At 36.1% G+C, this 18,157-nt stretch overlaps 1 long non-coding RNA gene across 1 annotated transcript in view; it reads left to right on the top strand.

Moving 5' to 3' along the window:
- The window catches only part of LOC118017000, a 36,969-nt gene that overhangs the window by 11,082 nt on the left and 7,730 nt on the right, over positions 1-18,157 (top strand). Inside the window, exons 2-5 of the long non-coding RNA XR_004681010.1 lie at positions 538-649; positions 8,330-8,382; positions 16,266-16,386; positions 17,368-17,470. This is a non-coding gene — a long non-coding RNA (uncharacterized LOC118017000). The remainder of the gene's footprint in view (positions 1-537; positions 650-8,329; positions 8,383-16,265; positions 16,387-17,367; positions 17,471-18,157) is intronic.

The following is an 18,157-nucleotide window of genomic DNA, read 5'->3' as shown; positions in this document are numbered from 1 at the left end:
CGGTGCAGCAAACTTGCTCGGTATGGGCCAAGAGGGAGTGTGAGCCGGCTTTTGGCCCAACTTCGTAAAGTTCGGAGACTCACGGTCGAAAGAGACCGCCTTGGCCGTCGTCCCCATTACGCTTTTTGCCCTCCCTGGCTAGAGCCCTCTGAGCCTTTGCGGTGTTCCCGTGCTCCGGGGCTGACAGCTGGCCCGCCCTTGGGCACCTAGTCCTCTTCAGGTGTTGGGCCGAGAGGGGGTAAGGAGCAAGGCTTGGGGTGAGGCTAGGAAACCTCAAACCCGGTTTTCTGGTTTAAGGAGGAGCTCGTTCTTAAGAAGCTGAAAAGTCAGTGGGAGTTAACTTTGAGGCCTGCGGCACTTTTGAAAACATCTATCTACAAGGCGGGAACTACACAGAAAAACCGTTGTGTAGTTCTTAAAAAAATTTTGGGGGGGACCGTATCTGGAGAGCTTTCCCAGAGATTGTTTTATAATCTCGCAAATTAGAGAGTTGGTATGCATCTTGCCATCAGTACACTGAATAGTATGTTCCTTCAGACAGGGATTGAGAAACGGAAATACCACCACCCTCCAGCCAAACTTGTGAGGACTGATTGCAGGGGAACTGGTGCCCCAGATGTTGCACTAGAGGCGCTGCGAGTGTGAGCAGGTAATATGGAGAAGAGTGACATTGTTAACAGAAAGTATCTAATTAACAGTGACTTCATTTGATTGGAAGGGTGAAAAAGCCTTTTTAAATCAATCCAGATTCACTGGCCTAAGCTCAGCCAATTTATGAATGCGGAGCCTGACTGGGCTCTGCTTTCTTTCAAAGATGTCATCTTAGGGGTAATAGCATAGGTGAAGTCATTTGGTTACACTGTGGAAACTTTTATAGTGCCTTCCTCGGGAATCTAATTCAGTGCTTCTTCATTTTATTAGGAACAGACTGACTCCATCAACTCTGCTCTCCCTGTTTAGAGGCAGGACTGCTTGAAGCAATTAGGTTCACCAATTAGCATACTTCTACTGACCCCAGCAGCAGCACCACTCCTTAGATTATCCATTTCTTCAAAGTCAGGGGAAAAAAAGCTGGAGGACAACATGCTTCCCAGGTGTCTACTGGGGGAAAAGTAAGCCCACAAACAGGGTAGCACAGCTGTGCAAAAAGCTTTCTAATAGTCCCCAAGTGTTTCAGCAACTTTGGTGGATTTTTCTCCCCTTTTCTGATTCTGGATCCTATAATACCTCCTTACTTTCACATAGCCTTTAAAGCCTGTCTCCTTTGGTTGTGTTTTGGCAGAGTTGCTTTTGAGTTCTCTCCCTTCTTTTATGTACACCTGCATGCTAATGAAGCTGTGGACAGTGTTAGGGTCCAGAGAGGGAAATCACTGAAGGCTCTTTTAAAGTCTGTTAAGGGCTCAGTTCTTTGGGGCTGTGTGTGTGTGTGCATGTGTATGTTTTTGCATGGGTACATGCCTCAGAACCTATGAGGAGAGGCCAGAGGTTGGAAATTGGGAGATACATCATTGCTTTCCTTAATTTTGAAGGTGTACCTGCAAGGCTTTGCTGCAGTCTCTTCACTGAAACCTCAATCAGTTGGTGGCCAACATCTTTAGTAAAAGCAAATGTCTGGAGCTCAAAGCAGTCTGGGAAAGAAGGGGCTTTGCTCTTTGCACTATCATATGTAGTGAAGGGATTACATTTACATAGCCATTGTCTCTCTCTCTCCCCTAAAATATATATTCCTCTGTAAGATTTTACTAGATTGAATTGCTGACAGTTCATCAGTACCAGCAACAATGTAATATCCTAACCTTATTAAATCAATAAATACTAGATCCATGTATTGAATTAAAAATGTATCAGCATGGCCAGGAATTGTAATTATATGGCTGTGGACTGCAGAATCAAAGATGCCACTCAAAAATTGACAAGGTAGCATTTATTTAACCTTTTTCTATTTTGCGTCTGTGATTAGATATTCTGGGTTTTAACATTTCAGGGACCATTGTGACAGGTTTTTTGTTTTGTTTTGTTTATTTCTTGGAAATTCTTTTCTTTCACCTCTCACATTTTTTTTATTATGTTATGTTAATCACCATACATTACATCATTAGTTTTTGATGCAGTGTTCCATGATTCATTGTTTGCGTATAACACCCAGTGCTCCATTCAATACGTGCCCTCTTTAATACCCATCACCAGGCTAACCTCTCCCCCCACGCACCTCCCCTCTAGAACCCTCAGTTTGTTTCTCAGAGTCCATAGTCTCTCATGGTTCGTTTCCCCTTCTGAATCCCCCCCCCTTCATTCTTCCCCTCCTGCTATCTTCCTCTTTTTTTTTTTTTAACTATATAATGTATTATTTGTTTCAGAGGTACAGGTCTGTGATTCAACAGTCTTGCACAATTCACAGCGCTCTCCATAGCACATACCCACCCCAATGTCTATCACCCAGCCACCCAATCCCTCCCACCCCCCCATCACTCCAGCAACCCTCAGTTTGTTTCCTGAGATTAAGAATTCCTCATATCAGTTTCACATCTCACGTTTAACCACAAAAATGATACATGTTTAACAATAGTAATATACTGTGGCTTTATTTTTCTTGTCCTTAGTTTTCATCTAGGAAGTATAATTCCACTCAGAATACATTACTCTAATAAGACATACTCAGGTGCATAAGTTTCTACTTGGCATGAATAAATTTAGATGTTCTTTTGTATGTGTAAATAAATATACTCAGTGTGACTGTATTGCTGTACATTGATATACATTTATTTTTTAAAAAGAAACCACTTTTGATTTTATCTTTCAGCATTGCCGATGATAATTAAAAGCTAAAGAACTGTTTATTATTTCAAAACAAGTTATTTATAATCTGATTTGCTGTTGAAACTTATGTGGCTAGAGATGAAATTAAAATTTTCAAGTCTTTAAACCTAACAGACTACTTAGAAAGTTACGCATATTGTGAATGGTTACATTTTATGTGTGAAAAAAATAGTTTATATGCGGTTTACCAGGAATTGGTCAGTTAAGTTGTAGATTAGTGGCTGAATTTTAAAGTTAGTCCCTACTGAAAACAAGCAATGTGTTTAAGAGCTGGAATTTCAATGGAAAAAGTAATATTACTCTAGCCAGGTATTTGTTTATACTGATTAATGATGCTAATTATTTAAAAACATTCATCCCCTTTTGATGTCAGCTAGCATATTTGTGGTACTGAATTCTGAATATAAAGTCATTGGGCCTTGGGTTCACTACACTGTGAAAGAAAAAATCTTTATTTGATGAAATAGGCAATCAACTGAAATCTATCCTCTTTAAATAAACTGATTCTTCAGTATTTTCCCAGTGTTGGTGTAAGTTGTTGTCTGTGATGTCCCCTAGGGCTCTTTCCTCTGCTCTCTGATTTGGTATATAAAAGCAGCTCTGAATGATGGATTACTGTGTCATTGCAGCCTGCGAAGGATTAATTTGTTTCATTGATTTCTCTTTAGGCAGATTGCCAGAATTTGCTGTTTCCCACCTTTCCTCAAGACTTCTAGAAGTAATAGACAGTAATAGCCTAAGACAAATCAGCTCCTTTTTGTAAAAACAGAATCATGAAACCAGGAATCCTAATAAGAGCTTTGGCAAACTTTTTATTGGCATATTGGGAAGAGCAATTAATAGGCTACTTTATCTGGTTTAGAAGTAGTTTGAATTGAAAAATTTTTTTGGCTTGGTGACTTAAAACATATCATATTAATAGTTCCTAAGTAAGCATTTATAATATTTGTACCATAAACATTTTCTCAAATTTGTAAGTATCTTAAATATTTAACTCAGGAAAAAATGTGTTGTTTATGTGATTGACAAACACTTCTTTATATGCCAGATTTTAGGATCAAATAATATGGCAACATAACTTTAAGTCAATTTACTTATAAATATTTATAGGATTATTTGATGCAAAGAATTTTTAGAAACTTTGGACAAGGACATAGAGTATTAGAGGATAGAAAGAGAATTGTTTAATTGTTTGAAGAAAATATAACTTTGTGACTAAAGGACTGGTATTTGCTCATAATAATTTCCAAAATTAAAAATGACATTTTGTACATTTTCTCTAAGCCTTTTTCCTCCAAGCATTTACATGTTTTATTTATACATATATAGATAGATACCACTTTGTATCCTGCTTTTTCAGTTGGCATTATACAGTGAAAAATTTCCTGTATAATTGAAATTATTATTAAAGTCATTTATATTGACTGTTTAATGTTTTAACATGTATACTTTAATTAATCATTGTTCTATTGGAGAGTTAGATTTCTAACTTTCCATTATTGTAAATAAAGTTATGATGAATGACATTTTAAATAAATCTTACTCATCCCTGTGGTTATTTCCTTAAAATACATTATTACAAAAGAATTTGCTTGGATGAGGGTATAGACTGTTTTTTTAAGGTTCTTGATATCAATTGCCAGATTGTTTTCCAGAAAGGTTTTTCCAGTTTATACTGGTACTGTTTAAAAAATGTCTCTGTAGAGGCAGCAGCATTCTCATTTATGTTACACAAGCAAAGAAAACAGAACAACACTCTTTCCTTGTCTTCTGAAAGTAGTGGCAGCATTTTACATATACTTAGTCTCTCAGAAGTATTTTCTCAACTGCAGATGTGAAATAGGCTGGTTATACAAATCTATTTGTTTCCCTTCTGTAGTGCTGAAAATTATATTGATTTAATGATCTCAAGTTATACTTTTTATGCAATTAGTTGTGTAGTAAAAACTAATATTGTCATGTGCTAATGTCTTTTTTTCCTCTATTGTGCTATGATAGTAGTCCATGCAATATCAGCAAGTTTATGCTCTTCCTGTGCTTTGCTGAAAGGAAAAAGGAACATCTGTTTCCATTATATATCTGCATCATAATGATAACAATTAAATAGCTTTTATGGTAGTATACAGTAAATATATTTTGCTGAATGACCTATACTTTCTTGTTGGAAAATTTCAGAGATTTCAGAGGCACTTAGTTTTTACAGGTAGGTTCCATGTAGAAGTTTAGAAAGGCCTTTGGTTACTTTAGGTAAATCACTGTAGTTTCAGTATAAACAAACAAAGAACCCTGAAGATTAAACTCTAGGCTATCAGATGTGACTCTTGAAAGTGTTTTTCTTAGGCAGATGTTTAGAGTACAAATTATTAGGTACCTCAATATTCTTAAGTGGCTTAATCATGCTACTAATAACAGAGTTCATTTTGTGTTTTGTGCTGTTTGTGTACTTTTAATATTTTACTAAGCCGGAAATTGGGAATAGTTTTATATGTGTGTGTGTGTGTGTGTGTATACTCACACATATATAAATATATTTACAGCCTAGTGCTTTTTTTTTGTGTGTGTATATTAGGGGAGCATAGTCATATTTACCTTTTAAGCTCAGCAGGAGAATGTTTGAAACCCATGCACTATTTCCATTGACCTTTAATATTCCAGAGAAATGTTTTCATTTATTTCATTCAGCTTTTGGTTAAAGATGTTTTAGTGGTTACTTAAAAAAATGATTAGAAAGTATTTCAGACAAAATGTGGTATATAAAGAAAAATAAACAGCCCTGTACTCCAGACTCAATTTGAGAAATAAAATGTTACCAGTGCAGGGCGCCTGGGTGGCTCAGTTGGTTAAGCGACTGCCTTCGGCTCAGGTCATGATCCTGGAGTCTCGGGATCGAGTCCCGCATCGGGCTCCCTGCTCGGCAGGGAGTCTGCTTCTCCCTCTGACCCTCCCCCCTCTCATGTGCTCTCTCTCATTCTCTCTCTCTCAAATAAATAAATAAAATCTTTAAAAGAAAAAAAAATGTTACCAGTGCAATTGAACCTCTTCCTGTGATCATATTCCCTTAAGACTTCTTTTTTTTTTTTAAAGATTTTATTTATTTATTTGACAGAGAGACAGAGCCACAGAGCACAAGTGGGGTGGGAGGCATGGCAGAGGAGAGGGAGAAGCAGGCTCCCCACTGAGCAGGGAGCCCGACGTGGGGCTTGACATGGGGCTCGATTCCAGGCCCTCGGGATCATGACCTGAGCCGAAGGCAGACGCTTAACCGATTGAGCTGCCCAGGCACCCTCCCTTAAGGCTTCTTGAAGAGATGATCAGCATCCTAAATTTGATGATTATCTTTTTTGTATGTTTTTCTTTTACGTATTTTCTTTAACATGTCAAAAAACTTGATGTAGTGATTTGTCCTTTTAAATAAATTTAAAATGTTGGACCTATGAAGGCTGTTGGAACCTTTTTAGTCTAATCACCTGTGAATGGTCATGTTTCTCTGATTTGCTGTCCTCATCTGTAAGTTGTATATAGATCCACATGTTCTTTGATGTCCATCTAGCCATAATTAAAGTTTTTTGATTACCTCTTATTTTCCATATGAGATAAAATATAACAAAAGACAAAGGCTCAGAAGTTTAAGTAACTTACCCAAGACCATATAGTAAATCCAGAGCCAGGAATAAAGCTCAGTTCTGACTTCGATTCAAAGCACTCTTTTCTTCAGTACACATTGTCATCTTTGGGTACTGGCTGACTGACCACTTTGGTAGCCTGTGATTAAAGACCATTTACAGGCTTGTTTAACTTTGTGATTGTTGTGTGCAGGAGAGACTTTTAGAATTTTTTTTTTTTTTTTTTTTCTGTAGGGAAAAACATTGAAGCCTTATCAGCCTGAAAGCTACTTATAGAATGAGGAGACTATGTTTCCTGCAGAGCCTGTAGTTTTCTTCTTTATTTTCTGGACTTTCCTGGAAAAAATGATAGTTTGGGTACAATGAAGCTTTCTATAGGTTTCTTACCATGTAGTCAGTTTTCTGATCTCTCATGATAACTGGATCAGGACAATAGGGATGGGCATAAATTTAAGTGTCTCTTTACATGTACGTGTATCTATTTTTCAATATATTTTGGCAGTCAGGATTTTGACAAATTGCTTCTTTTTTTTTTTTGTAGCTTATACTATGGTCAAATCACAAATAATTTTGTATTTGAAAATGAGTTTGTTTCTTGTTTCTATTTAGCAACCAACTTACCAGAACACTAAAGTGAGAATAGCACAAATAGAATAATGTGGAAACATGTTTTTAAAATCTCTTTGGAGAAAAACCCTATTCTAAAAATGGCAACCTAGAATTACATGCATGTACGTTCTCTTTCAGGTTTTTACTCTAACAAATTTAATTCATTCTTAGTTGAGATGAGTAAGCTTGAGTCATAATATTCACACAGTGCCATGCCTCTCCTATGAAAAAATACCAATATAACTAGAGATGGAGTTAATGTATCCTATTATAAAACTATCTTTTCCCAAATGTGTTGCCTCAAGACCAAAAACTTTGTTTAATAAATTATTTGCTTCCTTCTATAAATACATACTAAGAAACTTGTGATAGTAGTAATCATTTTTTTAAGGAAAGATGAAGCTGCTAATAGTAGCTTTGTCAGTGCTATAAATATTCTCAAGGTAGTTGTGTTTTAACAAGCAAACCAGGTAACACATTTTTCTCTATTTTAGGTCAATTATCTTATGTATTCAGCAGCTTCTAGTAGGAATTTTCCCCTAGCATATTAGTTTGGGGAGGAGAGACCCAGTGTGATCAGATATCAACATTCAGTACACCTTTTATTTAGCATTGCTTTATTTGCTCACACTCACTAAATATGATTTCTTTCATTTCTGTAGCATTTCTGTCTGGAGAGAAAGCTGTGTGTGTGTCTGTGTGTCTGTCTGCCTGCCTGCCTTTGTAAATATTTCAAAGGCATTTCTTGTCTAGTTGAAGGTTCTGGTGAACATCTGTAATGTGTAATATAAGGAATTTTCTACACTGGTTAAATTTCCCCTTGTTGCTCTAGCAGGTAGGTGGAACTCAACAGAAAAGGTGTGGGTAGGGGAAACTAGCCCCTGGCTAACTTATTTTCTCCCTGGTCATAATATGAATCTGGGCAGTAGTGGTGAGAATATGGAATCTTAACCACCAGACCAGCAATGCTAAAACCAGAGAGACCCCAGTGAGACACAACAATCTATAGCCCATGTATATTATTTTACTCTCTTAGTTATATAGCTCTTTGAAGAAAGGTGATGTGTTGTTTACAGAAACATCTGAATATGGTTAAAAAAAAAAAGGTGTGTGTTTGTGTGTATGTATATATGTATATAGTGTATTTTTGCCATATATTTTACCAGGATTATAGGTGCTTAAATATCTGCACTGTTTCTACTCAGTCCTTAATGACTTCACTTTAGACCATGTTGAGATTATTTCAAAACTAACGTTGGCTATGTATTTTCTATTGACAGAGCTGATACATAATTTCCTGATGTGATCTCGGAATTTTTCTGTGTGTAAAAGGGTAGAATTTTCTTCTACTAATGTTAGATTTGCATGTTGTAAAATTTTGTTCATGGCCTGTTTTGAAATCCCAGCTGTTTACGATTTTCTCATTATTTGATTCTTATGAGAATTTTGTTACTGTTGTGCATATTGTTCTTGAGGTATAGTTAACACTTACTGAGTTCTTGTCATGCTTACTGCATATGAGATAGATAAAAGCATAGTCATTGCTATGGGATAATTACTGATATGGTCTTTTGCCAATAATTTAACAGATTATATTTTCCTAATATATTTATGATTTTTAAAATATTCCTACATGAAGACTTCAAGAGAAAAAGAAAATATATTTAGTTTTCCATTGCAGTTATTTACCTTTTGAAAAACTTCTTAGAATTATAACTTGGGCTTGGGGTGCCTGGGTGGCTCAGTCAGTTAAGTGTCTGCCTTTGGCTTAGGTCATGATCCCAGGGTCCTGGCATAGAGCCCCGTGTCAGGTTCCCTGCTCCCTCTCCCACTCCCTCTGCCACTCCATCTGATGCTCCCCTTGCTTGTGCTCTTTCATTCTCACACTCTCTCAAACAAATAAATAAAATCTTTAAAAAATTATAATTTAGGATCAGCCAAAATGATATTAATGTAGCATCTTGAATAAATAGGATGTGGCATTTACTAACTTTAAATCAGTTTTTTTTAAAAGATTTATTTATTTGAGAGAGAGGAAGTGAGAGAGAGAGAGAGAGCAAGAGGTGTGGGGGGAGGGGCAGTAGGAGAGGGTGAAGCAGACTCTCCACTGAGCAAGGAGCCCAATGTTGGGCTTGATCCCAGGACCCTGGGATCATGACCTGAGCCGAAGGCAGACGCTTAATGGATTGAGCCACCCACATGCCCCTTAATCAGTTTCTTAAAAAAAAGAATATAAGATGTAAGAATTTTTCCTAGTACTCTATCTTGTTTAAGTATGCCAATCTAATTACCTCTCTGTAAATAAAAAATAATTGTGTAACAGTGTTTCTGAAAAGCAGTCTTTGTGCTGCTTTTTAGCAAGAAGCAGGTTCATTTTTTAAAAACTGAACTAACAAAGTACATTTAAGTTAAAATTAGGAACTACACTAAGTATGAAGGCAAAACATGTTTTCATAAATATTTAGAAAAATACCTGTGTTTGGTCTTGACTCCCCATTAGCTTTGATGGTAATTATCATTGAATTTTAGCATTGAACCTGTTTTTATAGCATTACACACGAACATGTTTTTATAGCTCACCAAAGTTTATTAAAAGATGCTGAAAATAATTACCATTTGCCTGTCACACAAGAAGTGGGTTGTTGATATATTTGCTAACAAATTTGACCAATGTAGATAGCGGTTTTTGATAAAAAGGTTAACAAAAATACTCCTATTCTCCGTATAATAGTTACAATCTTTTTGGACTTAATTATGTAGTTTCTTCTATCTCTTTATATAGGTATAAGTTTCAGTTTATAAGTATTGCAATAAACAGTCAAAGTATAATTTGTATTTTGTGTAGAGTGTTCTCATGAGATAACAAGGTCCTTTTGAATTTGGGGGATTGATTGGGTTTTGCATTATTTATACATTTCTCAAAACAAATATACAAATTCCAAAATAAGTCCCTTTTTGTTTAGTTACATTTTTTTTGTTTAGTTACATTTTTGAGATGTGTATTTTATAAGATTTATATTTAAAAAAAGACAAAAACATATCAGTAATATCTGGTAGAGGATTACATTGTATTATGCTATACTATTAGACTCAGTCTCATGTCAGTCTAAGTTGTAAAGGTAGTTGTTTTGGACTGGCTAGAACTAGAATAAGGGAGTGGTATTATAGAGCTTTGAAAGCAACATACTGCCTGATGTCTGTGACAGAGCCAAAAGTCACCAAGATCCTATTTATATTTTAGTTCCAATTTTAATAAATTTAGATGTGTTTTGAATTTTTTATTTTTTTAAAGATTTTATTTATTTATTTGTCAGACAGAGAGAGAGAGAGCGTGCAAGCACAAGCAGGGGGAATGCGAGAGAGAGAAGCAGGCTCCCTGCTGAGCAAGGAGCCTGATGCGGGACTCAATCCCAAGACCCTGGGATCATGGCCTGAGCTGGTCAGATGCTTAACTGACTGAGCCACCCAGGCGTCCCTGTGTTTTGAATTTTGACAAATAGTTTTAAAATTCCAAAAGGTCCTGCATTTTATAGTAAGGAACTAGCCAAAGGCTATATTTTTATATATAGTGTGTATGATGGAGAGTTTTGTTCTTATATAAACTTGCCTAATAGTTATCCTACCCAAGAGAAGTGTAAAAAATCCTTAATTTATGAATTTTACTTTTTATATAAATAGTAAAACCTTCTTATTATATGCTAAGCATATTTCATATATTATTTAATCAGTTTATATAGGATATAAAATTCTCATTTTACTGGTGAAGAATTTGAGGCTTAAATGTGGTCAAGTAACTTGCTCAGTCAAGTCACATAGAAGGTGAGTAACACAGCAAGGATTTGACATGAAGTATGTGTCACTCCAGAGCCCACTCCTGATCTATGCTGATTTCACTGCTTCTTACCAAGTAACTGATTATATTACCTTTTGGTTATAGGGTCAAATTGTATTCTCACAGGCACGTAAAAAAGCATAGAGCAACTCTTATACAAAACAAAGGAAATCTATATAATTTCATGTTATTTTCATGTCCCAGTAGCTATAGGATAATATTCTCTCTGTTTGATTATGTGCTGTTCTATGTGTAAATGGTACTATCTAGATGAAACTCTATCCTTAGAATTTTTTGGCACTAGGTTGGCTTAGCTATTAAATACCACCTTTGCGGGCGCCTGGGTGGCTCAGTTGGTTAAGCGACTGCCTTCGGCTCAGGTCATGATCCTGGAGTCCCGGGATCGAGTCCTGCATCGGGCTCCCTGCTCGGCGGGGAGTCTGCTGCTCCCTCTGACCCTCCCCCCTCTCATGTGCTCTCTCTCATTCTCTCTCTCTCAAATAAATAAAATCTTAAAAAAAAAATACCACCTTTGCTAGCAGATTGAAAAGTGAATAGCAAGAAAGTTTATTATTTCTGATTTGCAGTCTTTCTTCAGAATGTTTTTGTCTTTAGTGACTTCCAGGGGGAAAAAAAATCATGGTTTCCCTTAGTAGGTGTGTTATTTTGCTAGGGCTGCTGTACCAAAGTACTACAAAAGGGGTAGCTTAAGCAACAGACATTTATTGTTGCCTAGTTCTGAGGCTGGAAGTCCAAGATCAAGGTGTCGTCATGGTTGGTTCCTTCCAGTGGCTGTGAGGAATATAATCTATTACATGCCTCTCTCTTAGTTTATGGTGGTTTATTGGAATCTTTGGTGTACCTTGGCTTATAGATGCATCATTCTGATCCCTGCCTTCATCTTCATGTGGTGACCTCCCTCTGTGTGTGCTGACCTCTCTATGTCCAAATTTTCCTTTATAAACACACCAGTCATATTGGATTAGAGCCTACCCTAATGACCTCATCTTTTTTTTTTTTTTTAAAGATTTTATTTATTTACTTGACAGAGAGAGATACAGCGAGAGAGGGAACACAAGCAGGGGGAGAGGGAGAGGGAGAAGCAGGCCTCCCGCTGAGCAGGGAGCCCGATGCGGGGCTCGATCCCAGGACCCTGGGATCATGACCTGAGCCGAAGGCAGACGCTTAACGACTGAGCCACCCAGGCGCCCCCCTAATGACCTCATCTTAACTTGAACATCTGCAATGACCCTCTTTCCAAGTAAGGTCACATTTGCAGGTACTGAAAGTTAGGACTTTGGTATATTTTTGAGGGGACACAATTCAACTCATTAACAGTAGGCAGTTTTTTTCTGAGATGATAGATTTGAAAACTCTGGTAGTGGTTATATACATAAATTTGCAGTTGATCAATTCATTGGTGTAATTGCATGCACAGATACCCATAAATGAGTAATGTCTGAATATTTGTTTTGGAATAGGACTGATTTTGCTCTAATATTCTTGTAAAAAAACTGTTGGAAGAACAGACTGGAGAACTATTTAGAAAGGCTTTCAATAAATGATACGATCGAGTGTCACAATGTATGGGGCAGATAATGAGCTTTTGATAATATATAAAATCAGTATATCTTGTGGTATGAAGTTGGGATTTAGATAGACGTTCAGAACAAGAGGATGCTACAGAAACAGAAGACATAGGTTTAGGTTCTGATGTAGGAATGAGTATTTTATGTATAGTGGGCCATGGTGGTGAAGGGAGGCTTTGGGTCAGTTATGTTGTGAAGGAATCTCTGGCCCTGTAGGGTTAATGCCAGTTTTAACTTTTAAGTTTCAAGGAATTGCTGTAGGATTTATTTTTAATTTTACCCTGTAGAAAACTTGAAATATATAATTAACAAGAAGAAAAATATGACCTATATCCCCACTACCCAGAGCTACTTGTTATTAATATTTTGACATCTTGATATAATTCTTATGAAATTCCTGCCATGATTTTTGATTGAGATTATACCATATAAACAGTTTTCTAAAATAAATCAGCACCTGGAGTCTCTAAATATCTATCCGAATTTGAGACCCATGGAGTAATAGACCTAATGATCATTGATGATGAATCGGGTCACCATAATTCCATAAACCATTAGGTCAAGACAGTTTTGTCTTCATGCGATTTAGGTCCTTTGCCTTAGTCTTGTCCTTCCTCCCGTCTTTCACACTACTGCCAGGATCTTTTTAATGATTACATCACTCTCCTGGCTTACCTCCTTCAGTCAGACAGAGGTCCAGCTTTTTAGCATAATAGGCATCTTTGTGAACTTTCTCATGCCTCTTTCTTCTCATTTGCTACTCTCCAAAAAGCTTCCTGAAGTTCTCAGAATATTGTGTACCCTTTTGAACCTCTATAATTTTTACCTCTCCCCTCCATTAAGAATGCCTTTTTTCTTTTTGTCTGTCTGTCCAGCAGCTGCTAATTTATTTCACATGACATTTCCTCTCTAAAGCCTTTATTCTAAGCCAGTTTTCCCTTTCTTTTACTACCTGTAGCACTTTCTGGAAAACTTGCTATAAATTGATTACAGGGAATCCTAGTGACTAATTTCTATCTTTATCTTTCTTTTTTTTTTTTTTTAAGTTTTTATTTAAATTTTAGTTGTTAACATAGAGTGTAATATTAGTTTCAGGAGTAGAATTTAGTGATTCATCACTTACCTATAACACCCAGCACTTACCACAACGAGTACCCTCCTTAATACCCATCACCCATTTAACTCATCCCCTACCCACCTTCCCTCCAGCAACTCTGTTTATTCTTTATGGTTAAGAGTCTGTTTTATGGTTTGCCTCTCTTTTTCCCCCCTTAATCTCCATCTGTTTCATTTATTAAATTCCACATGAGTAAAATCATATTGTATTTGTCTTTCTCTGACTTATTTTACTTAGCATAATACATTCTAGTTCCATCCACATTGTTGCAAATGGTAAGATTTCATTCTTTTTGATGGCTGAGTAATACTCCATTGTATACATATGCCACAACTTTTTTATCCATTTATCAGTCAGTGGACAGTTGGGCTCTTTCCATAATCTGGCTGCTGTTGATAATGCTGCTGTAAACATTGGGGTAGATTTGTTTCTTCAAATCAGTATTTTTATATCCTTTGGGTAAATACCTAGTAATGCAATTGTTGGGTTGTAGGATAGTTCTATTTTTAACTTTTTGAGGAACCTCCATACTGTTTTCCAGAGTGGCTGCACCAGTTTGTATTCCCACCAACAGTGTAAGACAGTTCCCCTTTCTGCATCTCGCCAGTGTCTGTTGTTTCCTATGTTGTTAATTTTAGCCATTCTGACTGGTGTGAGGTGGTATCTCTTTGTAGTTTTGATTTGTATTTCCCTGATGATGAGTGATGTTGAACATCCTTTCATGTGTCTGTTAGCCATCTGTATGTCTTCTTTGGAGAAATGTCTGTTCATGTCTTCTACCCATTTCTTAACTGGATTATTTGTTCTTTGGGTATTGAATTTGTAAGTTCTTTTTTTTTTTTCTTTGAAGATTTTATTTATTTATTTGACAGAGAAAGAGCACACAAGCAGGGCCTGTGGCAGGCGGAGGGAGAAGCAGACTCCCCGCTCTGAGCAGGGAGCCCGAAGCGGGGCTTGATCCCCAGATCCTGAGATCATGACGTGAGCCGAAGGCAGATGCTTAACCAACTGAGCCACCCAGGCGCCCCGAGTTTGATAAGTTCTTTATAGATTTTGTTTACTAATCCTTTATCAGATATGTCATTTGCAAATATCTTCTCCCATTCCAAAGGTTGCCTTTTGGTTCTGTTGGTTGTTTTCTTCACTGTGCAGAAGTTTTTTTTTATCTTAATGAAGTCCCAGTAGTTCACTTTTGCTTTGGTTTCCCTTGCCTCAGAAGATGTATCTAGTAAGAAGTTGCTACACCCAATGTCAAAGAGGTTGCTGCCTGTGTTCTATAGGATTTTGATGGTTTCCTGTCTCACATTTAGGTCTTTAATCCATTTTGAATTTATTTTTGTGTATGGTGTATGAAAGTGGTCCAGTTTCATTCTTCTGCATGTTGCTGTCCAACCATTTGTTGAAGAGACTTTTTCCCATTGGATATTCTTTTCTGCTTTCTTGAAGATTAGTTGACCATAGAGTTGAGGGTCCATTTCTGGGTTCTCTATTCTGATCCATTGATCAATGTGTCTGTTTTTGTGCCAGTACCAAAGTGTCTTGATCACTACAGCTTTGTAATATAACTTGAATTGTGATGGCTCCAACTTTGCTTTTCTTTTTCAAGATTGCTTTGGCTGTCTGGGGTCTTTTGTGGTTCTGTACAAATTTTAGGAATGTTTGTTCGAGCTCAGTGAAAAATGCTGGTGGTATTTTGATAGGGATTGCATTAAATGTGTAGATTCCTTTGAGTAATACAGACATTTAGCAATATTTGTTCTTTCAATCCATGAGCATAGAATGTCTTTCCATTTCTTTGTGTCATCTTCAATTACTTTCATCAGTGTTTTATTGTTTTCAGAGTACACCGTCTTTATCTTTCTTTTTTTTTCATTTGTCTACAGTTTTATTGTGAAAAATTTTAAATACCAGAAAAAGTAACATGAACACCCATATTTCCACCATTTAGAGTCAACAGTTATAAATATATATGTATATGTATATTTACATATATACACACACACACAGATTTAGTTTGATCCACTTGGAAAGTAAGGTACAGATCTTGTGCTACTTCATCCATAAATATTGTAACACACATCTCCCAATAAGAACATAATCTTATGTTCTCTTACATAATCACAATACCATGAGCACACTTAAAAAATTAATAATTCCTAATTTTTTCTAATGTATAGTCATATTCCAGCATCTTTATCTTTCTTAATAGACTGAGTTATGAATGGGCAAGGATCATGTGTTATTTATACTAGTATCTGTAGCACTTAGCATGGTACCTAGTCGATGTTTGAGGAAAATGTTTGCTGAATAAATAATCTTGTCTTTTCATCTAATACTATTCTGCCAGTAATAGTGAATATAGCTAGAATAAGTGATAATTTTTGGAGTGACAGGTAAGGGAGTAAGTTGACTAGTTCATTTCAACTTATCAAACAGTTACTAAGCATTTACAATTTGTAAGTTATTCTGCTGGGCATTGTGGAATTGGGAAACTAAAATGAAGAGGACCTTTAAGAGTTTGCAGCCTAATGGAGGACTTCCAATTTTGGCGAGTTGTTAGGGAATTATGGTAAGAAATATAGTGAAGAGTTGTTAAGAAGAATAACCCATTAAAACAGAATTGTGACTGGAAACATTTGTATAGTGCCTTTAAATTAACAAAGTTTATTTGTTTACAGGTGGCAGTGGGCCTACATCATGGGTTGTAGCAGATGTTCTCAACATTTCTGTTGGAACTTTTTTATATTCCCTTGAAAGAGGAGCCCCAGAGCCTCATCCTGTGGTAGCTACCATGCTCTGGTATGATGCTATGCTTTTCTACTTCATCCTTCCTGTTCTAGCAGAGGTCTAGGTTAGAATTTAACTGTTTCTTAGAGTAAACAATTATGTAGAACTGGAAGTGGAATGTTTCAATTAAACTGATATTGTGATTTCTTTGAGATTGTTGATAATGCCTTGTTATTCTTATACCTGCTCACAGAACCCCTGAATAGTGAGTGCCTTACTTATCATAGATACTTAGCTTTGTGATTTCGTTTGAGTTGTATCTAGTTGTAAATAGTTCCTTACTGATTTTTAATAGATATTAATCTAATTTTTATTTCCTTAAATGATAAAGAAGCATATAACATCAACTTTACTTCTACTTAAAAACTGTATCTTCAGGTAATGTTTAACCAGATTCAACTGGCAATCGATAAAATTCCATATCAGGAATATTTAAGCACAAACCTCTGTCTGTATTAACATGAATAAACACTGTAGCTAGTAACGAAAGTATTTTTTCATAAAAAATAGAAGTATTTTTCAGAATTCTGGGAAATGTCAAAGTAATTTTGGCTGTAGTCATGCTGCATTAATGTTATTGAGAATGTTGCTAACATTAACAAAAATATTCCTTAATTTCCTCAGTTATTGCTACTGTTGATGAGGGATGTAAAGTTGGCATGCTTTCATGTTTTGAGCATTTTCATTATACACTTTTGATTTTATATGTCAGAAGCAATCTTTGTTTTAGGTAAGATAGCTGAGAACATTTTTACTTAGGGATAGAGGTCAGGCTCTATTTGTATTTTTAGGTCAGTGATATATAGAATATAGTGATATATCAGAGTAAATACATGTACAGTTTTGTATGTAAGTATTATAACATTTATATATTTCTTGACCTTATTTTTAGTTCATTAAAACAGTGATTTGGGACCAAGGCATAGGTTTCATTTGTATATTAATTATTTTATTTTTTATTTTCTGTGACCACTGGTAACACTCATCTTGCAGATGTAAGGTGTTGTTCACCAGGGAGCTTTGGCAAGAGAGTTGGCCAGATGAACAAGTTCATCTCCATTGTGGAAAAACAACTTGAAGCTCATCTCTGTTGAAGGTGAGTTAGTGTCATCTTCACACAGGGAAGATCATGCTAGTGTTATTTGATGTTTTCAGGGTTATCAAACAACAGTTTGGTTTGAACTTTGTTTTATGGGATGTTGAGCTGTCATGCTTTATTATTTGAGTGTAAAGATTCACACAGAAATCAACCTGACAATGAAAAGAAATGGAAGTAATAATTTGGTGTTTCTGAATATACGTAAAAGTAGTTTGGGTCTCTCCCTTCCTTTCTTTTAAATGTTTATTTTTAAGTAATCACTACACCCAATGTGGGGCTCGAACTCATGACCCTGAGGTCAAGAGTCACATGCTCTCCCAAGTGAGCCAGCCACACACCCCAATTTAGTTATTCTTTCTCACCTCTGTTATTTCCATATAATACATGCTAGCTAAGTTATAATTCATGACTTTTATTTGAATATTGGCTAGATCAGAATCACATGTTACATATTTATTTTAAAATATATTACGAATTTCAGGAAATTTCATATAACTGCAGTGTCAATGTAAAGATACTCTTCTGTTTTCAAATACATTATTTGGTCTTTGAAATGGTAGCCAATGTTAATGCTTGCCACAGGCTTGCTGTCCCAGAGATATAGTGGATGACTATACATGTTTAATATTATTACAAGAAGTAGTAGGGTATCTAATAGCAATCCGTAGTTCAGTTCAATATCAT

Source organism: Mirounga leonina, unplaced genomic scaffold, assembly GCF_011800145.1.
Source record: "Mirounga leonina isolate KUSES-001 unplaced genomic scaffold, KU_Mleo_1.0 Mir_168, whole genome shotgun sequence".
NCBI lineage: Eukaryota > Metazoa > Chordata > Mammalia > Carnivora > Phocidae > Mirounga > Mirounga leonina.
The sequence above is the reverse complement of the archived record's forward strand: the minus strand, read 5'-3'. Positions and strand labels throughout refer to the sequence as shown.